Genomic DNA, 26,356 nt, shown 5'->3' with positions numbered 1-26,356 from the left:
AGAATTTATTGGACACAGTGTGAGTCAGGGAGGGTAGAGTTCAAGGAACCAAGTTCCTTCCATCCTCTCCTTTAGGCAAGGCAGAACCACACCTTGCAGTAAAGAAGCATTTGCCACTGCTCCTTCCCCTTCAGCCAGTCCCACTCCACTGCCAGCTGCCTTTCTATGCCAAGAAGAGCAAGGGTGACTCACACAACTGGTGTGTCCCATGTCTCCAGGGATCTTGCCTACATCCTCAGGGCTCCTGTTGGCCTCCACTGCATGGGTGAGGAGACTCAGAAGCCATTGTGATAACTGCCTGGGCCAATTCTTTGCTCCAGAGGTCAACCAGAGCTTCAGCAGAATCACCTGCTGAGCTGATAGGACGGTATTATGTGCCCTTACCTCCTGTTACCTCTTGAAATGGGCTTGCACCAGAGGGTGCTGCTAAGTACCAAGAAGATCTGGGTTTACAGGACCAGCATAGAATTACTGACATATGCTTTAAAGCCTCTCTGTTTTCCCATGTATGTGTGTCTGCATTTGTCTTTAAAGGACCCTGCCTCCTAAGGACTCCTTTAGCTGAAGTGGGGAGATCTACGGACAGGGGAGGGGAGGGCATCTGATTTCAGGGGGGAAAATCAAGGGCAGAAAGAATTAAGAGGGAAGAAAGGGGGCAACACGCCAGCTGCTCCAGGGGGATCAGATACAGCAGACATCAACAGGGCTCCTACATTTCAGCAAGTACCCATGGACCGCAGGGTGGTGGGGCAGATGGCCTCCCATGGATTCAGGTTTCCAAAGGTAAATGTTGGGACTCTAGCCCTAGTTGGCCACCACCTAGCACCACCTCTGACTTGCACACTCAGACCAACTATGGACTATTGTAACTTACTAAACTCTTCCTGATGTGGGACCCAACTGAAAGGGGTGCAAAACAGGGTCCCAGCTGCAATCTGTCACAGTAATTGGCCAGGGGAGGATGCACAGCAGAGCTAAGCAGTTTAAAGAAGTCAAGAAGCAACAAGAAAAACATGTCCTCAGAATATCAGGCTTCTGTGCATCATTGCCTGCATCAAGGCAAAGACCTAAGCAGCCAGATCATCTGTGCAAATAAGCAGAGACTGAGGGGCATCACACCATATGCTCCATCTGGGTTTGTCCAAGGGCAAGTCTTGCACCATGAGAGACCGTTTGGACCTCCGAGCTGGAAGCTGGAGTGACTAAGCATCCAAAGCATCCAGTGGCAAGGCCATATAGATGGAAGAAGTGCTTCAGCCACAATCTGAACTAATTCAAAACCCAGCCCAGCAATTTCAGTCTGACTCTGATGAGCAAGGGCAGAGAAGAAGCCCGCCTTGGGAGTCCAAGCCCTGACTGATTTTAGCAGCAGGGAACCAACCAAAGAACAGCAGCCTAACTGCACAAAACCCTGGGTTTTTATACACCTTAAACAAAGACACTGACATCATCTCTATCAAGACTAAAGCATACACGTAGCAGGGCAACTCTTAAGTATCAAGAACCTCAGTTCCTGCCTGAAAAGGAAACTTTTGATCAGCCTCCTGCAGAGCCATCAGCAAAATGCAAAAGACGGGGGTTTAAGCAAATGCAGCGCTGTGCCGTGGAGGGGATTCTGTCCAGGAGGGCAAACTGCTTTGAAACTGGCCACGTGCCTGTTCGATCAATTTTCTATCCTGCTGGCCTGTACGCTCCTTCCATGTATGCCGCTTTGATTTATATGGTGATGCCAAGCCCCGCCTTTGGTGTGTGACACAAAGCTGCTGAGCAATCTCCTTTGATACCTGTTTCATCTTAAGCTTCTTTTTCTACGACTGCCAACATTCGAGATGAATGCTAACGCCCCTTATCTGTAAAGTGGGTACTGAAAAACCTACCTGGCGGAGTTATATTGGGAGGATGAACGAAACTCATAAAGCCAAGCACTCCCTGCGTGTTCTCGAAATAAGGGGGGAATTGGAGGAATTTATATTTGGTGCTTGTTTGTTTGTTCTGGGTATTTGTTAACTAGCTATAGCTCTCAGAGCACCTTGCAGAATAACATTTCATTATAACTGGGCAATTTTTGGGTGACTAAGCATTTTCCCCAGGAAAATATTTATTTTATATATATGTTGTGGATTCCCAGTACAAATTACTTTCCACTTTACAGGGGTTTCTGCCAAAACAATTACCAATAGGCTTGCTGCCACAGGCTAGTCCTTGTCTGAACAAATCTAGGCCCTAAAGTGGCTTAGGGAAATTCTAAGTGCTAAGGGACCTTTCCCTTCAGCTACTTCTAACTAGTTTCCATATAACCTGAAGTGCCTGATCCTGCCTAACCTTGGAAGTGAAGCAGGTTCAGGCCTGGCTGAAAGCTGGAGGGGTGACTTAATGTTGTGACATGCCCAGAGAGCTTGAGCTGGGGGCAGTACAGAAATGTAATGTAACAATAGTAAGTTGCAGTATTGTGGAAAAGGGATTAACTCTGTTGGTCATTGAAAAACAAAGACCAGGCTGTTTCTTCAGGCTTTGTGATGGGGTTCCAAGGCCCCCAGCCAGTCTCTGTGGCACGGCTGAGCTACATAATAGGAGGGTTAAGACTCAGCAGCAGCCCTTATTGGACGGCCTCTGACTGCTCTGCCCCTGCCCCATTGTATTGTTGCAAGAAGAGAAGGTCAGACAATCCATGTAGACTCCACAGTCCTATTTGGAGAAAGGGTGAGATGCGAATATTATCAATACTACCATGAGGATTGTAAGCAAATTTATTCAGAAGCAGAATGCAGCAATTTATTGAGGATTGCATCCAAAATCAGAAAACAAGTGTGGAAGGATTATGAGACCTGACAAACCTGACAAACTGTTTTATCCACACATTAGTAGCCTATGAATGTGGGCAGTGGACTTGGCCACAGTATATATTTGAGCTCTGCTTTTCATTTTAATAAGTGCTATGCATATTTCCTAAAGTGCAATAGGAGAGAGAGTGGATACATCCTGTCTACAAAATAAATTCAAAAGGTGTTTACATTAGTGAAAATTAATTATTGAGAACCTGAAGCAGCACAGGTTATAAATAAGGTATGAGCACTGGGTATTTGTTTGCACAATCTGAAGGAAGAGAATCTAGTGGGAGAAGAATATGACACATGCCATAACTTTGGCATATTTTTATTAGTACAATAAGTCTCTCCAACTGCATGATGCACTAAAATTATGCTTGAGGTACCACTGGGTATAATGCAGTAAAACACATGAACACAAATTAGTAACGCAGCCAGCATTTGCTGATTTCTTAGAGCTTCAGTAAATACAGCTGCATAGTCACACATCTTTTTTCAAAGTGTAATAGGAAAAATATACCCCATAAATAAGCGGTTAGAAAAGGTGTGCTTTGCAAGCATTGACTGCTTTGCTCAAATAAGGTGCGGTCCAAAGACATAAACATAAGGGAAATGGTACAAAGGGGTGGGGTTCTAGGAGCAATCATAATTTAGAATGGAATTCGATCATGTTGAGGAAGGAAAATAAGTCTGATTGGGAATGCTTGGAGTTGTAGGATTCTTTTCTGCCTAAACATGCATGGGATTGCTTTATACATCTATGTTTTAGGAAAAGATACCCTCTGACATGGTGCTTTACCAAACCAGCAGGATAACTTAGAATAACCAACTGCTCAGAGGAAAGGGGCGGTTTTCAGCCCTGATTCTGTGAATGACAGGGGAAATGATCAATTTGGCTGGGATGAACACTTCAAGGAGGGTCTGGATGTGAATTTGGAAGAGGTTCTGGAAGGAAAGGGGCTAAGAGATGAGAAGCCCAGAGGCAAGGATGAAAGGATGGTGCTGAGCAGCCAATGGCGAACAGCAGAAAGTTTGGTGGAGAACAAGGCTTGTGGGAAACAGCAAAGGATACAGGGCACTGAAGCAAGAAAACTAATTACAAAAGGTCTGAGAGAAAAGGAAATGCACGTCCCTGTACATGAGCAAGGGCTGTGAATGCTGCAGAGAATGGTAGCACTGCCAGGAAGGTTGTCCATGGGACTTCAGCCATATTCAGATGCTGAGGAACTAGGCAGAGTCGATGCATGAGGAAGGGAAGGGAGTGTACTAGCCCTGCCTTCCCGCAAGCTCTCCTATTACCAGGGAAGGCTGGGGACTTCTAGCTCAGTGGAGTTCCACACCCATTGCAGCTTTTCTTTTGAATGGAATAGGAGCTTTGAAGTTCTGAAGATGAGAGTCTCCTGCATCCCTGTGATTCTGAATGCCAGTTCCCTGCTCTGTTATTCATTTGCTTTCAGTCTGGCAAGTTAAATGCCCAGCAACACACACAAACGGTCTCAGGAAATGGTTCTTGGAGAAAATCTTGGAGAATTAGGGTTCCCCGTTTTTCTTTTTGTTTGTTTTTGTTTTTTTGTTTTTTGTTTTTGTTTTTGTTTTTGTTTTGTTTTGTTTTGTTTTAGGTCATTCCAATGAATGGGGAAAGAAGGACCCAGAATACTCCGTAAAATAGCCCCCTCCAAATTCACCACCCACAAACAGGAGGGCGGTTTTGAGCTTGCTGGTTTTGCTCAGTTTTATACACATTTGCCTTAATTAACTAGTAAAGCATTTCATTTAATTTTAAAAGGAATTTGGTGTACCTTTAACAGTGTCTTCTCTGTTTTCAAGATGAAAATTGCATTTTTGACATTTAAAGCTCCAGAACGGTGAAGTGAAATTACAAATGACAATATTTGAAAACATCACATATTTTTAGATCATTGCTTTGCGATATTTTCAGATATTCATCCATCATGTTTTCAAGCTGATGCTGTAGGAGGACAGGGAATTAAAAGCAAGCAACAAAAACAAAGTCATGATCAATACCTTGCCAGTGGCAGTAATCAGGACCAGCCCACCCATATAAAATGACTACATACTCGCAGCCGATGGTAGAGCGGAAGGAGTGGTACACTGCACCACTCTGACCCTTTGCGTCTTCCACAGCCTCCATCTTGTTCCCTGGAAAGCCCTGCCAGCTGATTCCCACCATGGCATTCGTCACAGTGAGAGAGTGGCCAGTGGTACCCTCCAGAGCGGCTGCTTGCCCTCTCCTGCCTTTGTCACCTCTGTCTGGAAGGTGCAGCTGTGGAGCTCTCACAAGAGTTCGGCCAGGTCTTACAAGCCCACACAATCTCCTGCCATAGGCCTGAAAGGGCTCATGAGAGCCACCTGAACGCCCTGAAGTCTGGTGCAAACTCCCAGGAATGCCCAAGAGAGGTCTCACAAGAATCCTGCAGCTACTTCTTCAAGCTATAAGACTCTCCATCAAAATGATGCAGTGGCAACAGCGAGACATAATGTAAGGGGGTGCAGGGTAATGGTGGAGGGTTTGCAGGGGCAAAGGCGGCGGTGCGTTTTCTGTGTTGTCTTCGGCAATGAGGGACCTTGCTCTGGCCCTGGTGGAAACCTTCCATGCTCATTGGCTTGCATTGTGAGGGGGCAGCCGCTTCTTCCTATGGGGCAACATATACAACAAATAAGCGGGAGCCTTGGTATCAATAGCCAATCGTGTGGAGGCCTATTCATTTATTTCCACTCACACCCACACCCATTTTCATAGAAAAGAAATGGAGCAGCAGAGCATCTACACCAGCTTTCTCAAACCTGGTGCCCTCCAGATGTGTGGGCCATGCTGGATAAGGATGGCAATCTGGAGGGCACCAAGCTGTGGGTTGCTGCCCATCCTTAGACATCAGCATGGAGGCCTGTAGGCTTTGGCAAGATATTCTTCTGTAAACTGCATGGATCTATGTTTTCTATGTACGGAATATCCTCCCTTCCATGCATATCCATCTTAATGGAAGGCAAGGGGTTTAGCAGTCCAGAAAAGCTAGAGATAAATATTGATTGGTCACTAAAGGGGAGGAAGATCCAATGATGGTGGTTTGGTTTGGGGGTTTTGGATATTTCAAAGTCCCCCTTGAAAGAAGAAATAGTTTTACAATTTTTCAGGTTGAGATTTGTGTGCAGAAAAATGGAAGAAATCTATCAACATAACTTAGGCTTGTGTTATTCATGGAAGCAGACCAACAGTAGCAAGCAAACAAAGCCATATCATAGTCAATTGCTGGATTTTCCTCCTACCATGAAGTAAATGGTGCTGAAATGCATCAGTCCCAGGACTCCTGGGTCCTTGCAAAATTATCAGGGTTTCCTGAATGATATATAGATAATGGAGGACAACAGCATCAAAAATAGCCTGCTGTTACTGATTTTCTCTTGCAGTGCACAGAGGGCGTGAATACGGTAGCTATTTATGAATTGACAATAAAGGGAAAATTCACTACCAAAAACAGAGACACTTATTTCCATAACATCTACAGGTGCTGATCTATGTATCTGTAGAGGTGCAAATCTGGAATCGTTTGCTACAATTTAAACAGAAATAGATCTCACTATAGTGTGGGAAATTATTTGATGTAGTCCTCAGTCTGCTGCCCAGGGATTGTTAATGGGCCATTTCAAGGCCCAGTTCATCTTTCTGAAATTTTTTAATCTTTAAGCTGGACTTTGACTGGACAGCTCGGGATGTGTGAGGAAGTCTCAGTCCACTGGTTTGTTTGCCTCATCCTGGCACTGACTTGAGGCCAGCTTGTGTACTCCTGCCTCTAAGACTGGCCAAGGCTGGACCATTAAGAAGGAAACCCATGCTAATTGCACTGTTTGCACAAACTGGAAACTGAAACCAATGCAGTTCCACCATGATTTGTGCAAATCACACTAGAACTATAAAGCTTTCAGATTCCAGAGTCTTCAAATCATATAAATTTGCATAAATTGTACAAGTAGCTCAATTATGTAAATTATATTAGTGTTTTTTTTTTAATGAATGAACTGTTGCCTCTCCTAGAAATGAAAATCCACAGGAAGGAAAAGAAACCTGACTTGCTCCTCTTCCAGTCATTGGGCTGGAAGCAGACAGTCCACTGAACTTAAATCAGAGGGACATCCCATTGCCAGTGTTGAGAGCGAGCAGGATGGTGGATTTGGGCAAGTGCTCCTACCAGACACATCCTGCACCCATTTTGCAGATTCAGATTCTCATTCAGCACAGGAATATTTAGGCGGGATTGAAGAGCAAGATTTTGCTCCAGGCCCTGAGATGCAGCAGGAAGGAGAGATACCAGCCATTAGCTCAAGGACAGAGCTAGAGGCGGAGACCAGCCCTGGGAAGAGCATGAAGGTACAGGAAGCCAGGGGGCTGCTGAGACTGGGGAATCTTCAGATGGAGATCAGCCTCGCTCCTCTGAGATAGCCCCATGGCTAGGCAGCAGCAGTGAGAAGTGCAATTGACTGAGGAGTGTGTAGAAAAAAGGCGTCCTTGCTTTCACAGGCTTACAAGGCTTGGGCCACAAGCATTTTCATAAGGAGAATTTTGGGAAATAATTGTTAGGTTGGGTTCAGTAAACTGCTTTGTGCATGCTCAGAGACTTGACTGTACTTGATTTATGTGTAGAAGCAATAAAGAGAGTTTTGCTGAGAACAGTCCAGGCTGGTGATTGTTGGAGGGAGGCAATACAGTTTGTGACAGCAAGTACAGCCCTACAGACAGCCTTCAAACTAGAGGACAGTCCTTCAACAGCCCTTCAAAGAGAGAATTGTCTCACTAGTTGGGCACAATCCAGGATAACCAATCTAGAGTCCTCCAGGCAAGTTGGTCTACAGTTCCCATAATCATCCAGGCAGATATTCTGGGGATTATGAGAGTTGTAGCCCAAAACTTCTGAAGGGTGCCAAGTTGAGGAGACCTGTTCTAGAATGTTCATCCAGTGGGTGGGCCAGGCACTCACTCCTGGCTGACTGTTCAGGAGCATCAAATACGGGATTCTGAGGAAGAAGTCAAGGAGGAGAGGCAATGCGGGGGAAAGCCTTGGAAGTTCCATCAAGTTGCCATTTGTTCCATCAAGTTCCATCAAGCTGTCTGCCATTTTCCCAGACCAATCATGAGAGTAGGCCAATTTTGGAAGAGACAGGAGGGGTTTCAGGAAAGGGAGAACAGGTACCTAACTTTGTCCTTGATCTCATGTTGGAATGCCTGGGCAGACAAGCTATCCAGGCCTTGTCAGATGGCTCTCCACCAGTGGGAACCACCCTGAGGGTAAAGTCACAGCATTACTAAGCAGAAGGACTAGAGAACTTTCCGGTCTGACTTGCTTTACAAGAGCAGAACCTTAGCTCTCCACTTATTAGAAGGCTATTAGAGTTACGTTGTCCAGTTAGCTGTGAAGTGTCAATAAAGATCCACACCCTAAAGGATTGTCTTGCACTTTGGAGCCTGAGAGCGAGGAGGGAAGGACCCGGTTCACCGCAGCCCATTCTGTTCATCAGAACCGAGCAACAGCTGAGCCCAAATGCACCCTCAAGGGCAATGCAGAATCCTTTGCAACGTAGTCAGTGTGCCCGCCCTTCCACATCAGAGGAATCAATGCAGAAAATGCTTCACTGAAGGTAAAAAGCTTGAAAGCCGCTGCTCTCGTTCTGGTTACAAGAGGAATGTGTTCCAGCTCAGAGAAAACAAAGTGCTGTAGCCGTTTTCCTTTGCAAGCCTCCATCAGAGAGAACATGGCTACTGAGCCTGAGATTGTAAAATATTGATGAAAGAGCATAGGGAGACCTTGGGCAGGAAAAGGGAATGGAATGGGTAAACTTGCTCCATCAGATTAGCAATATCGCCTCTGCACTCACAGGGAATGTTCGGAGCTCCTACTCAGGCCACAAATATCACTGCCTCCCACTGGCCATGACAGATCTCTAAAAAAGCAAGTCATGCCTGACATATGGGAAATGTGTCAAGAGAAGCAGGCTTTTTCTGCTCACTGAGGTCAGCCTCTGCGGAGAAACAACCCAGGCTCACAGCTTGACTATGACAAACACAGTCTGTTAAAGCAGCATTTCGCAGGTATGAGCGCTTTGCAACCATCTGGGGTGTCATCTGATCGCAAGCCATGGTCACGCTGCAAACAAGATGATGTGGGAGTTGACAGGGCCAACCTTGAGACCCCACCACTGAAAACACGAGACATTGGCCGCTCGCACTGAGGCAGGGACTCTGAAACATAACCTGCGTTGTCAGGCTGCTCAGCTTTCAGCGCAACTGAACCCCGCTGCTCTCTTGTACTCGGCTGACTCTTTTAATTCCTATTATTGTCATTTTACATATCAACCATATGTCAGTATGATTAAGCAACAGAGTATAAATGTTTTTAACAAAATAGGTTGTTCAAATTGTGTGTGTGTAAAAAATCTTTTTGTGCTCCAGTCCAAGGTTCGAGCCAGCCATCCGGCCATTACACAAGCCAAGATACTCCTTTCTATGCTTCTCTACTTCCTGGTTTTCCATTATTCTCACACATCTGACTCCAACGATCCAATACCAAAACACACACAATTGAAAACTAGCACTCCAGCTCAATATCTATTCATAGGAAAAGATCTCTGAAGTAAAAATGCTTTCATGAGCTGGTTTGTTGGGAGAGTGTCAAGTGAATTTCCCCAGAAGAGTTGTTCTACAGCTGCAACGCCACGACCAAAAAGTGTTCTTACAGCCACCTATCATCTTTCAGGCATGTATTTGTAAAAGAACCTTCACATTTCATGCCCAGTAGTTCTTCCGGATGAATTGAAGCAGGCCGTCAGGGTGTGGCCTTGTGTTCATGGTGTAAGATGATTTCTTCCTGCACAAGACAGATTTTGTTCAGGTACGTAGCAGCCTTTGGAAGAAGCTTCATTCAAGAACCTAGTTCTAAGTTTAATGCAAGACAACAGCAGCAAGAACAGCCTCTTCTCCCAGTTCTCCTTGCATTTCCACAGGGATCAGCGCAATTCGAATCAGGGATCAAGGGAACACAGGGCAGCATAAACCATTATCTTTCATCAAACCAAGCTGCAAAAACTAGTTGTCTTATTTGCAAGAAAAAGCGAATCCGAGGAAAGATAACCCTAAAGAGAAAACCTGTGACATAAGACAGCAATGAATGCAAACTTGTACAGATCTACAGAGACATGCCGCAATCCATCCCTCAGTTGTAGTTTGTGTGTTCCTCTCTCTCTCTCTCTCGTTCTCTCTGTCTGCCAAGAGGAACATAAGTGCTTTGACATAAGTACACAGTCTTGCCCAGTAAGTCCTCTGTTCACACACTGGCCAGCCAGATGCCCATAAGACGCACTTGTGCAACATGTGACAACATGTTCCTGCTTGTGTTCCCAGAAACTAGCATGCAGAAGCATGCTGCATCTGATACTGGAGAAAATACATGACCAGCATGACTAGTAGCCTTCAAAGGCCTTATTCTCCATGAATTTGGCTAACCCAACCCTTTTATAGCTGTCCAAGTTGGAGGCCATCACTACTCCACCATAGTGGATCCAAGGACTCCGTGAAGAAATCCTTTTTTAAAAATCTGTCCTGAATCTCCTGCCATTCAGCTTCAGCAGATGACTCCGGGCTTTGGTTTTCTGACACAGGGACAGAAATGCCTCCCTTTCTACTTCCTTGAATCAGAGCATCAAGCTTCAGCACAGGCTAAATGCGAAAGCAACTGCAGGATTGCAGAAATCAATATCTCAATGATAGTGCTCAAGCTCCGTTGCAAGGAGAGAGGAGGCACAGACGTGTGTTAGCCAGGTGCTACATAAACCCACCGAGATGGTGAGGAATCCTAAGTGCCATTTATCATTCCAGAACCAGTCCCTCGAAGGTATAGTACACATTCTGGTTCCCAGGGGGAAATAATCAAGGAGTTGTTACACTTAATTACAGGGATCTTATCACTTCACAGCCCAGATATGTGCACTGTATAGTTTGCTGTTGCTTCCCACACAGCAATACCAAGAGAAGAAGAGCCCTGAGGTGACTTTTAATGTCTTCCCAGTACCACTAGGCTATTAGGAGCCCTCATACGGTTGTGATGATGTTAAGTGGCCAACCCCAGGGGTTAATCATATGGGATTTCCCATGGAATCAGCATCTGGCCAGTAGGAAGAGGAATTGCCAAGTCTGGGAGAAAGTTTCATGCCCTGTCCATGCAACTGGATCATGGAAAAATTCTTTTTTGCATGTTTGTGTGACAAAACCCTACACTCTGCTGTAACTCCACAGTGCCCCTAAAATGTCTGGTAAGTTTATATCCTGCAGGATGAAGTTTTGCATGTTTATTTCTCACTATGCATGTAGAAACTGATGTTCGATTTCTATCATGGTTAAGTGGTTCAGACCAATTGGCCTGTTTAAAATGTAAATTTAAAACCATTCTGAAGGTGGACTATGTAACTGTTCAGCTCTGATAATTAGTTCATTGGCATTGGTCTCTCGCATGGCTGGGCAACACCACCATCTGTTTCTGCTTTGGCTGAACACAGAGGTCCCTAAAAATGAGGGTCTGCTCAAGGACCTGCCATACGACATCTAACTGGAGGCCAAGATGGTCTCAGACCATCTTCCCTGCAATGAACTTTGCATATGCTCTGGAACTCAAGATACCACTCACATAGCTAACATTTGACAGGCAGAGTTTGTTCACATGTTGTCAGTGGAACTCAGTAGCTGCCCAGCCTTGCCTCTCCTGACGCTGGCCCTGCTCTACCCCATGTAAAGGCCACATGGTTTATTTATTTATTTAAACATTTCTATGCCGCCCCATTCGCCGAAGCCTCGGGGCAGCTTACAGAACATCAGTTAGAATATAAAACACTAAAAATATAAAACACATTAACATTATAAAATAAGTCACCCTGGCCGAAGAATTAAGCAAATAATATTAGCAATTAAAATGACGTTTGAATAAAAAGGTCTTCGCCTGGCGCCAAAAAACAAATAATGACGGCGCCAGGCGGACCTTTCTGGGGAGCGCATTCCATAGATTGGGCACAACCGCTGAGAAAGCCCTCCTCCAAGTAACTACCCTCCTAATTTCCTTCACGGAGGGTTCCCGGAGAAGGGCCTCTCCCGCAGATCTCAGGGGGCGGGTGGGTGTATATGGACGTAAGTGCTCCTTCAGGTAGCCAGGACCCAAGCCATTTAGGGCTTTATAGGTCATCACCAACACCTTGAATTGGGCCCGGACTTCAATGGGAAGCCAGTGAAGCTGACGGAGGACTGGAGTCATGTGAACCAATTGAAGTATCCGGACCGTCTTCAAGGGTAGCCCCACATAGAGCGTGTTACAGAAGTCAAGGCGGGAAGTCACCAACGCATGTGTCACTGTCGCCAGGCAGTCATACTCCAGGTAGGGGCGCAGCTGATGGATCAGCCAAAGCTAAAGGAAGGCGGTCCTCGCCACTGCTGTCACCTGAGCTTCCAATGAAAGCTCTGGGTTGAGGAGCACTCCCAAGCTGCGGACCTTGTCCCTAAGAGGGAGTGCAACCCCATTCAGGACTAGGTTCAATTCACCCTCTCCGAAGCCCGATCCGCCAACCAACAGGACCTCCGTCTTGTCAGGATTGAGCTTCAGTTTATTGACCCTCATCCAGCCCATTACCTCGGCCAGGCTGCAGTTCAGCACAGCCACTGCCTCACCTGGATTGGTGGAAAACGAGAGGTAGAGCTGGGTATCATCAGCGTACTGATGATTCCTCAGCCCACACCTCCTGATGATCTCTCCCAGTGGTTTCATGTAGATGTTAAACAGCAAAGGGGACAAAATGGACCCCTGCGGTACTCCATGGCATAGCTGCTATGGCGCAGAGCCATAGTCCCCCAGCACCACCTTCTGGAATCGGTCATTGAGATAGGAGCGGAACCACTGCAAAGCAGTACCTCCGACCCCCAATCCCGCCAGCCTATCCAGAAGGATACCATGGTCGATGGTATCGAAAGCCGCTGAGAGGTCCAGGAGAACCAACAGGGACGCACTCCCCCTGTCCTTCTCCCTGCACAGGTCATCGTACAGGGCGACCAAGGCAGATTCAGTACCGTACCCGAGTCTGAAGCCGGACTGAAATGGGTCCAGATAATCCGTTTCATCCAAGAGAGCTTGGAGTTGTCCCGCCACCACCCGCTCCAACACCTTGCCCAGAAACGGGAGGTTGGCCACTGGTCTATAATTAGTGGCCATCTCTGGATCCAGTGATGCCTTCTTCAGGACCGGTCGGACTACCGCCTCCTTTAAAGGGGCAGGTACCTGACCCTCCCTCAGAGAGGCGTTAACCACTTCCAAGATCCAGATCCCAATCCCGTGCTTGGAATTATTTATTAACCAAGATGGGCAAGGGTCCAATAGGCAAGTGGTGGGACGTACTTGTCCAAGCACCTTGTCCACATCATCAGGCCGCAATAACTGAAATTCATCCATTAATTTTGGACCAGATGGCAGCATTGGTGTCTCCCCAGAAACCTCTGAGTCACTAGTAGAGTCTAGCTCATGACGAATCTGAGCGATTTTCTCCCTGAAATGCTTGGCAAAGTCGTCGCAGCGGGCCTTCGAGGGAGGAACCAGATCTTTCTTAGGACCTGGACAAACCAGGCCTTGCACCACTCGAAAAAGCTCCGCCAGACAGCATTTTGAGGAGGCAATGGAAATGGAAAAGAAATTCTTTTTCGCCGCCCTCACTGCCACAGCATAGGCCCGATAATGGGCTCTCAAGTGTGTTCGGTCAGATTCATCCCATGATTTCCTCCACCTACGCTCTAGCCGTCTCCCAGCGTGCTTCATCGCCCACAATTCAGGTGTATACCAGGGGGACGAGTGGGCTCTGCCTAGCGGGAGAGGATGCTTAGGAGCGATCGTGTCAACAGCCCTGCTCATCTCCCCGTTCCACAGTTCAACCAGAGCCTTGACAGGAGCACCAGTCTTGTCAGCCGGAAACTCCCCCAGGGCCTTCAGGAATCCATCCGGATCCATCCGGCTCCGGAGGCGGTCCCACACAATCGGGTCCACACCCTTACAGAGTTGCACAGGTGCCAGTTCTGATCTCAGGATTTTTATGCAGCTTCATTGAGTCCTGTGTCACTGGCTTTGGAGAAGGAAAACCAAAGCACTGTTCCCAGGACTGAGCCAAAGGATGGGACCTTGACAGTAAGACACTCCCTGAGCAGCTGGACTGCTAAAAGTATCAAGAGGCAGCCTGTAAAGAATTCCATTTGTTTGTTTGTCTGTTTGTTTGTGTTTGTGTTTGTTTGTTTATGGCAGGGGACTTGCAAATAAAAGGTCTCAAAAGTTAATTGAACCAAGGACCGTCAGTAAATGATGCCTTGTGAAAACATTTTAAACAATATTCAACAAATTTGGTTCAGCCCACTGTGCAGAGCTTTTTCCTTCACAGAGTTGCACCCATTCCCTGCTTCATGCTGCCATTAACTGGGGCTGAGTCTGATCTCACAGATAAGCATCATCCAGCTCCCCTGGAGATGCAAACACTACACTGGAAGAAAATTGCCTACCCTCCACTCACCTTCCCAGATGCAGGCTCATCTTTCCATTCCTGGCGATCCAGGTTCAACCCAAGCAATGGCACTAGAGAAAACATTGGAAAGGACAATCTTTTTATTTATTTATTTATTTATTTATTTATTTATTTTTCTGATTTATATCCTGCCTTTTTCCTACAAAGGGCTCAAGGCAGCTTACATCATTCTCCTCCTCCATCTTATCCACACAACAACAACCCTGTGAGGTAGGTTGGGCTGAGAGTCTGTGACTGGCCCAAAGTCACCCAGTTGGCTCCATGGCTGAGCGGGGACTCAAACCCAGATCGCCTGAGTCCCAGTCCCGTCCTCTTAACCACTATACCACACTGGCTCTCTTCTGAATTTCCTACAGCTGCTCTTAGTCCTGAAGGAGCAAACATATAGATGCCTGGAGAAGGATATTCTGGAAAGATTTGTTCAGTACCTTAAGAGATACCTCACCTGCCCTTCTGAAGTTTTGAGTGATTTTTTGCTCTGATTTGGATTATGCAGAAACTTAAGTTTATCTTTATACTGGTTTATTGTAACCGACTAACCTCTTTGAGATGTAAGTTGAGAGTTATCACAAAGGTGTGCTGGCCGGAAATATTTGCATTTCTTCTGTTTATATTTTGGGCCTCTTATACCTGCCTATTACTGCCATGGTTGCTTGTTTTTCAAGTTACAATGGGATAATTCAACATGATTGGTTTGCACAGCTTCATCCAGAGTTAGTTCTGGAGCTCCATTTTTTGGGGAAGGAGTGAATCTCTGCAGCCCTTTCTCCGATTGTGACCAGCTCAAGAATAAGCTGCAGGCACTTCGTCCACACCCCATCACCTTCTGAAATTGAAAGGGGAGCTGAGGTCTAAGCGAATGTGAGCCCCCAGTGGCTGGCAAAGCCAAGACCCAGCACTAGGCCATAAAAATCCCTGGTTCAAAGTTTTGGAGCCCCTCATACCAACTAGCAGAAAAACATGCCAAGCTGCAGTGATAAATTCCTCTATTCAAATACGTTCCAAAACTTTCAGTATGATTTACTCCCCTGAGAATCACAGAGAACATAACAAATCAGATTTCATTAAGGCTGAAAATAGGCTTCTTGAAAAATGACAAACGCTGGTGCTAATTACCTAGCAAATTTTTGGACAACTGTCCTTTAAAAAGAAAGCTGTGTGGAGCATCCATAATTATGACTAATATTTTCAAAGCCCAGAATAAAATTGGAGGGGACATTTCTTCACTAAGCTAGCCTTTTCAACATTCAGGTCACTTCTCACTGCCCTGAGTGAATATTAAAGCACAGAAAGAAACCACGGTTCCATCGGAAGCACTATTCTGCTGTGAGGAGGGGGGATCTGGAACACTTGTTTTTGTCCTTGTTACAGGCTGAGCTGTTTACTGTGCTGGGCTGGAAACTTCTGTTTCCAGACTGTGGAAAAAGACTGTGGAACAGAATGTGACACCCGCCCAGCGAGGTGCAGGTGATCCCCATGGGCTGACCTGCACACCCTGTGTTTCCACTGCCATCACTTAGTGCAGGGGTCTCAAACTCGCGGCCCGTGGGCCCATTGCCGGGCTGGGCGGGACACGGGGGAGGGGCCCTGCGGCCTTCAAAGTACCAGCGGCGCCCGGGCCGGCGGCCGGATGAGCGGCCCACCACTACCGCTTGATGCGGCCCAGCCTCACCCAGACTCTACTTCCAGCGGCCCCCAGGTAAGTTGAGTTTGAGACCCCTGCCTTAGTGGATCTTGGGCAAACAGCCTCGAATGGCCGAACAGAGAGTTTTATAGGGAAGCCAAGCTGCAAAGTGGTGGGCCCTTTTCTATGATTTAGTGCTAATTTGAAGAAGATAAAGTACCATGGTTTAGCATGGCATTTACTTGAATTATTTTATTTTATTTTATTTACTTTAGGATCTTGCCTTCTCCAAAGGCTCTACAGGTGAAGAAGAGGGTAAATCCAGCCAATTGCTCAACTTCCTCCTGCTATAAGCTTAGGACCAGACAGGCCTCCTTGCCATCACTCCAGTGCTACAGGTACCAGAGGCCCCGGCAGTAGAGACCGCATGGGACACCAGTGGTGAGCATCAATCATCCAGGTAGCCACTCAAGAGGATGGGAGTGGCCATAGTCTTTGGTGGCAGCAAGGAGACCAGAGAACGGAAAAGGAGTGAAGGTGGGGAAAAAGAGGAGGCAGCCTCAATCCTCCACCATCCAAGCCTGGAGCTAACCAGGAGAGTTTTTCCTTTGATTCCATTCCTCTCAAAGCTGCTTGCCACCTGCTGCTGATTTAAGGGCATATGGGAGCATTTGCTACTGTTTTAACTCAGAGGTACCCTCAAGCTTCAAAGCCTGCCTGAATGTTCTGTCCTGCAGTTTCTTTCATGGTGTCCAAGGATGGGCTATGATGAGTCCTTCAGGAATATCCAAAGAATTCCCTTGGGGAATGCATAACATTTTCATCCTCTAGTTTTATCCCGACCTTTTGTTCCTCCACCCCAGTGCTTTTCTGGGCTCCCTCTGATCTGCAAGAGGAGCTTTACCGGCTGAGAAATACTCTGTTCCCTGACTTCTGAGATCACTATTTTCCCAGGGCTAGTAGTGACTGAGAAAGAGCCATCCAGTGGTGATCCCTGGAGTTTGGGAGAGGCTTTCATTTCTACAGCCAACCACCCTGCAATGATCACCAAAGCAGGCAGGGAGGGTGTAAGGAGTGAAGCAGGTGTATGCATCTGCAGCATCTCCCCTCTCTTCTGCCAGGTGACACCTCAGGACCAAAACTTCTGTCCACTCCTGGCCTAGGAGATGGTCCAGGATCCCAGGTAGCAAGCAGAGGGCCGCACAGTAGATGCTCAGCTGTCTTTGGCAGACAAGTCAATGTGGAAGTGCTCCTGGGAGAGAGAATGCTTGAAAACAAAGGGATGCTGTTGGCAGGCCTGTACAAATGCGAGGGCTGGACGCACAGGAACCTGCAGGCTTCATTCCACGGCGTAGGTGCGTCAAGAAATGCACAATATCACAGAGCAAGTCACACCAGTATTATTGAAAGGAATTCCAAAGCACGAGCTGACCTTTCTGAGAAAATAAACCTTGCTGCAAAGGTGGGGAGATAAATTGCAATGAACCCAGTCAATAAAGATATATTTACAAACTGAGAGGTCTGAGTGGGGCTCGGCTTCTCTCCCCCCTTCTCTCATTAGCTATCATTCCAGGAGATGAGAAATTGCCTTCAGGTTTTTTATTCCCCTGTTTCACCTGGGTACAATTTAATGAATTTCAGGTTGAATCTTTTCCCCCTGTAGATCAACTGAGAGTCAGATACATTAATCACTTCACCAGTTACAAGAGATTTAAGATGTTTCATTGGAAAGATCAAACTAAGAGGGCACACGGATCTCACACATGGTACCTGAAAATGAAGGCTGATTCTCAGGGGAAGGGCTGTTTTTCTGCCTTTGTTCTACATTAGCAAGTCTTCATCTTTTTTTTTTTTTAGTTAATTCAGTTTGCAGAATTGCTGAGTAGAAACCAAGAAACAGCACAGAGAGTGTTTGCATAAGAAGCCATGGTGAAATCATACCATTTTTGACCTGTTGTGTCATCCAGACTCTGTTCTGGAATTCCTGTGTGGTAGAATTAGTTTTCTGAAACCATGGAGAGCATTAATACTCTGTTCTAAGGTATCTGTGCTTCACCGTGGCTACTCTGGTTATCCGGATCCAGGATTGCCATTTGACCACTGTTTTTATGGAAAGACTATAAAGGCTGCTGGCTGCTGGCTACAGAAGTGGCTGTTTGTACCCATCAGTCTCTGCTCCCTTCAGTCTGAGCACCATAGCAACAGACACGTTATTGCTTGCCTTATTCCCATTGGCTGTACAAGCAAAAATACATGGAAATGCAGTAGAGAATTGTGATGACACTGTTTATTTGCATTTAATAAAAATCTCTGTGGAAGCAGAGGCAGCTTGGAAATGCCACAGGCATGCAGGTGCTCTCAGGACTAGGAAGGCGAAATCTGCCTCAGCACCACAGTGGACCACTGTGGAGAAGGCTGCTGCAGTCCATAGGCCAAAGGAGGGAAAGGGTGGGGATTTTGCTAGCAGGGGCTGCCAGGATGCATGGTGAGGACAGGAGGACAGTGCTGAAACCACATGGCCCAGATAACCACAAATGAGCTCAGGCAAAAATCTACATACCATGGAACATTGAACGATTATTTGCCATGTGAACCCGGCTGGGCTACAATGCCAAATACTGGATAACCTTCTCTTCCCTCTCAAGGGATTTCTGTTCCTCTAGCAAAGGCCAGTTTCAAAGGATCTGCCCAGATTGTACGCAAAGTGCCTCAGACAGGCTTCCATTGGTCACCTGTAACTCTGCAAAAATGAGCGTGCTGGAAGACAAGACAGACTGCTGGTTCATAGTCCAGTTGGGAGAGCTGATGACTAAGTCCAGGCTGGCTGGGTGATGAATCTCTCTGTGTTTTTGAATGAGATACGCAGTGGATCTGGGGTGGTGACCTTTCCCCAGTGGAAGGAAGGAAGCAAGCAGCAGATGTGTGAGTGAGGAATCCTCAGGGTCACCATACAATCTCCCATGTACTCTTTGTTACCCAGCAACAGTTGCCAGCCATGTGTTATACCAGCAGGAGACCTTTAAATGGATCAAAGGCTCTGAGGGAGAAGGAAGGAGTGGTCAGGGATAAAGGCCTTAATGCTCAAAGCTCTGAGGAGAGAAGACAATTAGAACTGGAGCCAAGGGACTCTGGAAGAGTGGCTGGGAAATGGAACAAAGAAGAGAAGGGAAATAGGAGAAGGTGTAAAAGGCAGCTTGCTTTGGAAGGACAAAGAGCTGAAGCAGGGCAGTGACTGCTAGGAAAGACTGTTCTGTGCAGTCACCAGCACTCAGGAACACACAGAACAAATAGACAAGAAGGGAGCTACTCTGTTCCACAGCACATCCAAGAGCAAATTATTCTCACTTGACTCCTTCGTTATATCTAGCATCTTTATGTAAGAACGTTCTCTGATCATAGAGAAATAAATGGAAGTGGCTTTAATCATTCTAGTTCCTTAGCTGCACCATAGACCTTCATCCTGATTTTGTCAATACTTACCTTTATCAGGATAAAGCATCCAGTCTGATCCTGCAGATACTTACCTCAGCTCATGAGCATTTATAGTAATCCTGCAGGCACTTGCTTCTACCATGTTTCCCTGAAAATAAGACCAGGTCTTACATTAATTTTTGTTCCAAAAGATGCACTAGGACTTATTTTCAGGTGATGTCTTATTTTTAATGTACAACAATCTACATTTATTCAAATACAGTCATGCCATTTTCTTCTGGAACATCGTCATAACTCTCCAAACCTCCAATTGTGTTGCAATGGACGTACTAAATGCATCTGTCTGGCTGATGATCTTAACTAGGGCTTATTTTGGGGGTAGGGCTTATATTATGAGCACCCTGAAAAATCATGCTAGGGTTTATTTTCCAGTTAGGTCTTATTTTCAGGGAAATACGGTATCACCTAATAAACATTCATCCTGGTCCTTCAGCCACTTCCTTCATTTGACCTTTTCTCCTTGGCTTTCCAGTCACCAATATTACTCAAGAAACCTTGGCCTTATCCAGCACTTACTTACTTTCACTCCTGGGAAGTGAGGCTGATCCAGAAGATAGTGCCTTGAATCATTCTGCGCTGTACCAAGAATTAATAAAGTCTGTAATTGCAGCACTTATGTGGTCAAGTAGTTCTTTTGGAAAGAGAATGTGATCGCGGGAACACATCTTGTGACAATGTAAGACACAGTCATCGACCAGTTTGGGAATTGGCAAAGAAAGACAGTTGTGATTTAAGTGAAAGGTCTCCTGACCTTATGTCAGGTACTGGATCTACTCCTTGGAGGAGTACCTAATTTCCTGCACTCATTTTTTACTGATATGATCATAACTAAAAGTGTAATCCTACTCCTCACTTTGGCTGAAGGGGGCTGGGATGTAGGAGAAGTGGCTCTCCACCAGCCAGCTTCTGCTTTTTAGCATCCTTCTTTTTTTCCTTAATTCATCGATTGGATGCTAAACTGAGAAAAAAATAGCAAAATATTATGGGCCAGCAAGAGCTAATCTCCGTGGATTTTTCTGTGGGCTTTTCCAAGGGGAAAAGAACCTAATTTTATCCACGAGTGCACAGTGGAACAAAAGACACCTAATAATCCATGAAACACAGTCAGAATTGAGTATACAAAATACCTATGTCCCTAATAACCACCCATGGTTTAAACAGTCCAGCATTCACAACCCAACAACAAACCTGAATTAAATTTCTGAGTTGTTTATAGTTAATAATCCATGGTTTACCAATGTAATCACTCATCACAATTATCCTGGATTCAACACATGTCATGAGTTAGCATTATTTGTGAACTAGGCCATTATAAGAAGGTACTCTTTGCACTGTTCTTCCTAGGGGAAGATCATTCTGCAGACCCTGAAAGGACATATGTAGCAGGTCAGTTGGAGTCCTTGAACAGAAAACATCTATAATCCTTCCAGTGAGGTTGAATAGACTGCATATGAATTTGAAGCTGCAGAATTTCCTTCTGGACACCCACTTGTAGGCTGTCTTTTGAACAGATACTCTTAGATGGCCTGATATTTTCCATGCTAGCCAGATCTTAAAGACTCAGAGTAAAATACAACACACAAAAAGAAGTATAAAATTAGTATTGCTAACAAGCCACAATGTAGACCCTTGACTAAAAATGGGGGAGCAGGGGAGCTGTCCAAAGGAGGCTGATACCACCAAACACACAACCCAAAATCCATCAATGTGTGGTATTTGGCCAGCATACAGCTATAGCGAGTGAGACAAGAGGGTGTGCATCTGGGTGAGAAGAGAGGATGAAGAGAAAAAAATATCATAAGAAGGGACGAGGACAGCTGATACATGTTTCAGGAGGAAGTTCTGAGGAATGGAAAGAAAAGAGGCAAAAGAAACTGTGAGAGGCACAAACGTTGAGAAAATAGTAATAGGCAAACTTCTCTTGGTTTTCCTCAACAAAAAATAAACAAATAAATCCTTTTCCCTCATACATTTGTGGAAAGTTCTTCCAAACAAGAGACCTTAACTTTGAGAAGGCAACTGGTGGGAGGGAAATCTTGCTAGAGACCAGAAATGTTTCTGAGCATGCACAAAAGTATCCTTTTTGCTGAGGAGCATAGGCTTTGTAATTTCTTCCATCTCAGTTTGGGAAACAGAGGGAAAAAATAAATCATACAGTCCCTGGCTCAAAAATTATGTTCTGCAAATGCTCAGGATCTTTGTTTCCAATTAAGGAGAAGTGGTTAAGTCATTCCCAGTAATGTCAGCTTGTTCCTCCTTCTCAAAGGACAGAGTTTGGGATTTTTATTGCATGCGGGAATGAGCGGTGGTGGGTGTCTAGTGGTAAGAGTCAAACCTCATCTTGTACCATATCCAAATTCAAATAAGGACTTGGATAGGCTTAAACTGGAATACATTTTTCACACTAGGCAATTTCCAAATGTTGGATTGGCCCCTATCATGGAACCTCAATGACATGCTTTTCACCGTCACCAACACACCAACTCCAGCTGCTTAAAACCTATAGAGAGTGAGGAACCTTCTGCAGGGAACTCCATTCAGCTGTTTGCAGAGTCATCACACAGGAAATCCCGTTCATGCCCATTGTGCCACCATTCGTGTCCTCATCCCCGAGATGAGAAGGACTGGCGCAAGAGTCAAGAAAGTGCTACTGGTCACTGTTTGGACTATGATGCAACTTGAGCGGAAGGCTGGATGGAAACAATCTTTTTAAGTCATAAAAATGGGTTAGAACAGGAGTAGGAAGGAGGTCAGCTCTTTGGATGTGCAATATTCAGAGCCAATACCCTACACTGCTGGGAGTGGAATTCTAAAACAGCTGGGGATCAGCTTCCTGCTCACCACTGGCCTAGAAGAGGCTTTATTTTGGAAGCATAAGAGCCTTAAAGGAAATGCGAGAGTGTATCTTTTGTTACAGTCCATCGGTTTTGTCAAAAAGTATTCCACAATGTAAAACGGTAATTGGGGTGGGGGGGTCATTCTAACCTTAATAAAATCAGAACAGTTCCACCCATCCTTCAGAAATACATGTTGCCAGCAAGAAGTGTTGGTTTTACATTTCCTGAACATTTCAGGTCAATTGGCAAAGTATTGAAGGAGAGAGAACAGTTTAAAGAGAACCGGCAGCAATTCTCCCTCAGTCAAAAGCAACTTAGAGAATTTCTCTTGGCAACCTTTTTGTACAGGTTTTGTGAAAATAATGCTGGGGAGGGGGCACGTAAAGCTAAAATATTGATTTTCTGTTCCTCATATACTAGGATTGCTGGTGTAGTTTTTATTTCTGTTTTTGTTTTGTTTTTAAAGCAAGTGTAAGGTAATGGGAGTCACTGGGTGCAGACACTGAAGTTTCCCTGGGGCCCATCAGTGGCTGAGTGGGAAGGCAGAAAAACCTGCACCCTTTCTAGGCTTTGCCTTTATCATGGCAGTCATTTTGTTTATGAATTGTGTCATGTTTGCAGCATGTTGCAAAGGGAATCCAAATGGCTACTACTATGAAAAAATGAGTAACTTTTAAACCAGGGTACCTGCTTGAAGAATTGCACACTGGACAGTTCCTTGGGTATGTACTGAACAAGCAAGAGCCCAAAAATTAGACTAGGATTTATTAAGTTCATACTTAATGGTATAGATATTTGTTTCTGTGTATGCTTCATCCTGCCCGTACTCTTGTTGTTCCTCTCCTACTGGAGCTAGACTATCTCTTGATGTGCTTTTAGCTATGACAGGTGTACTTAGAAAATATAATGAAGCTTTTCTGTTGCCTTCCACATTGCACGTGCTACAGCTTGTTACAGTGGCTGCTCTGCCACTCACCTAGTTTTCCCCACTGAAATCTCACTGGCATCCCTGGCCTTGGGCTCTGATCAGAACTGACTCAGCTACTGTCCAGTTCAGGTGGAACTGAGAGCAGATTTAAGTCCTCAAGGCTCCACAGGCCTCCTGGTCAAGCATCTTCACCTGAGATTGGTGGATTTCCCAGAAGGCAGGTTATTTACCCCTGGAGCAGCTGAGGCACGTAATGTTGCTACTCCCCAAGTCAGTCCTGGCCCAACCCCTCCTGGTTCTACGCATGGCAAGCAAGGTTACATCTGGCTTGAATTTTGCTTCACACTCACTTTCCCCTTCACCACAAAGGATCTCATCTTTTTTCTCTTTTAGTCTTCTAAACTCAAACTCAATTCATTCTCTCTTAGATTTCCAAAGATGCATTACTGACTTTAAGTCATTAAGGATAAAAAGTATCTTGCTGTTATTTGGGGAGGAAGGGTCATAGGTTACTACTGTGTTCCTATGCAAGACTTCTCAGAAGTTTTATTTCTCTCGCATTTAAGAAGGTATAAGATTGCAACCATAATCCACAGCCAAGAAATATATTGGTTTGGGAGAAAATAGAAAGGGAAGCAGGGGTAATATTCTTTTCCCTTCAAGATTTCTTAAGCCCCTGTATTTTGAGAGCTATATCTTAGTCTGTAGAAAGGGTTTTTTCACCACAACTTTTTGACCTTTCTCTTCATTACTGTGATGCTGGAAAATACAGCTACAAGCACGTCGAGTCATTATTTATTTATTTATTTATTTATTAAAACATTTCTATGCCGCCCCTTGCCGGAGCCTCGGGGCAGCTTACAACATCAAATAAAATACACAATAAATTAAAACAATAACAATTAAAATATATACAGTAGAATAAAATAAGCCGCCCTGGCCAAATAAAATTCAATAATATTAACATTTAAAATGCTGCTTAAATAAAAAGGTCTCGCCTGGCGCCGAAAAACAAATAACGACGGCGCCAGGCGGACCTCTCTGGGGAGCACATTCCACAACTTAGGCGCAACCACTGAGAAAGCCCTCCTCCGAGTAACCACCCTCCTAATTTCCTTCACTGAGGGCTCCCGGAGGAGGGCCTCTCCCGCTGATCTCAGGGGGCGGCTGGGCATATATGGACGTAAGCGCTCCTTCAGGTAACCAGGACCCAAGCCGTTTAGGGCTTTATAGGTCATCACCAACACCTTGAATTGGGCCCGGACTTCAATGGGAAGCCAATGAAGCTGCCGGAGAAAGCAGCAGACCCCCTCCCAGCCCTGCTGTGTCAAAGGACTCCCCCACCTTTTAGTGTCAACCTGCCCAGTCAAAGCATGGCTCAGCTCATAGGAAGCTTCTTCTACCAATACAGTGAGGCTTCATAAAGCTGTACAGAATGAGGACAGCATGGGGTATCTCTGCTGGTCCCAGGTAGGGATCCAGAAAATTACAGGCTGGTTGGCTTAACATCTGCTCTAGATAAACTCTCCAATCTTTTAGAGTTCTTTGAGAGTGTCATTAAGCAAGTGAACAGGGTGATCCAGTAGATATTGTGTACTTGGACTTCCATAGGGCTTTGACAGAGTCCCTTACCAAAGACTCCAGAGCAAACTTGGCAGCTGTGGTATAAAAGGAGAGGTCCTCTTACAGACCAGGAACTGTTTAAGATGAGAAAGCAGAGAGTGGGGTTAAATGGTAAATTCGGTCATTGAAGGGATGCAAACAGTGGGGTTCCACAGTGAATTGGACTAGGACCAATTTTCAACTTACCCATAAATGATCTGCAACTAGAAACGAGCAGTGAAATGTACACAGGTTTGCTGATGGTACCAAATTAGTGTGATTGAAACAAAAAGGGGTCATGAGGAACTCCAACAAATTCTCTCAAAGTGGGCAAAGGGGCATTAAAATGGCAAATGTGGGTCAGCATAAGCACATGTAAACTGATGATCACTGGGACAAAAACTCCCTGCTTCAAGAATACACTAAAGGGATCTAAATCAGTGGTGCGACTGACCAAGGAAAAGATTTTGGGGTGGACAGTGCAGTATAAATGTCAGCCCAGCATGCATCAAACTCCACTTTAGACATACTTAGGAAAGGAACTAAAAATAAAGCAAATCTAGGGTTTGGCCTCACTTAGAATACTGTGTATAATTCTGCTCACCACACCTAAAAAAGGACATTACGGAATTAAAAAGGGGCTGAAAAGGGCAACTAAAATGGTCAAGTGACTGAGCCAACACTTCTGTGAGGAAAGGTTACAACATCTGAGATTGTTTAGTCCCAAAAAATGCAAGTATGGGGACACCTGATAATGTGCAAAACTTTGCATGATGTGGAGAAAATGAACAGAGAGATTTTACTCTTCCTTTCTCTTAGTTCTAGAAATGGATTGGTGAGAGATCTAGAACAGATAAAAAGAGGTACTTCTTCATAGAGGACATAGTTAAACTATGGAATTAACTTCCGGAAGTGCTGGCCACCAGTTTGAGCAGAAGATACATGAGCGAGAGACTGGGCTACTAGTCTCAATTCCTCTATGCTGCCTCTGGTTTCAGAGTTCATTTACCTATGCATTCCAGTTGCCAGGAGTATGGGTCAGAGGATGCTACTACACTCCTTTTTTTTAAATAAGTTTTATTCTTAAAAAACCTAACAAAAAAGGAACTAAAAAGTCATCAATCATAAAAAACATCAGACCTACTGGGTCAGCCCCCCACATTTTTTTTCTTTTTATGTTAAACTATAAACATATTTAACTCTATGCATAATCCCATTTCTCTAGCCAATAGTAAAAAGAGTCCCAGTTTTGATAGAAGTCTGTATCTTCTTTCTCCTTCAGAGACAATTCAGAAGTCAGTCTGTCCATTTCCGCACAGTCCAAGATCTTTTTTAGGATCAGTTCGTCGGTAGGTGGCTCTTCACTCTTCCAGTGTTGCGCAAATGCAATCCTCGCCGCAGTGGTTACATGTAGAGTCAAATACATTGCTTGTTTACCAACATCATC

The sequence above is a fragment of the Varanus komodoensis genome, unplaced genomic scaffold (genome assembly GCF_004798865.1).
Source record: "Varanus komodoensis strain SLA01 unplaced genomic scaffold, ASM479886v1 scaffold12, whole genome shotgun sequence".
Lineage (NCBI taxonomy): Eukaryota > Metazoa > Chordata > Lepidosauria > Squamata > Varanidae > Varanus > Varanus komodoensis.
This window is presented reverse-complemented; position numbering follows the sequence as displayed.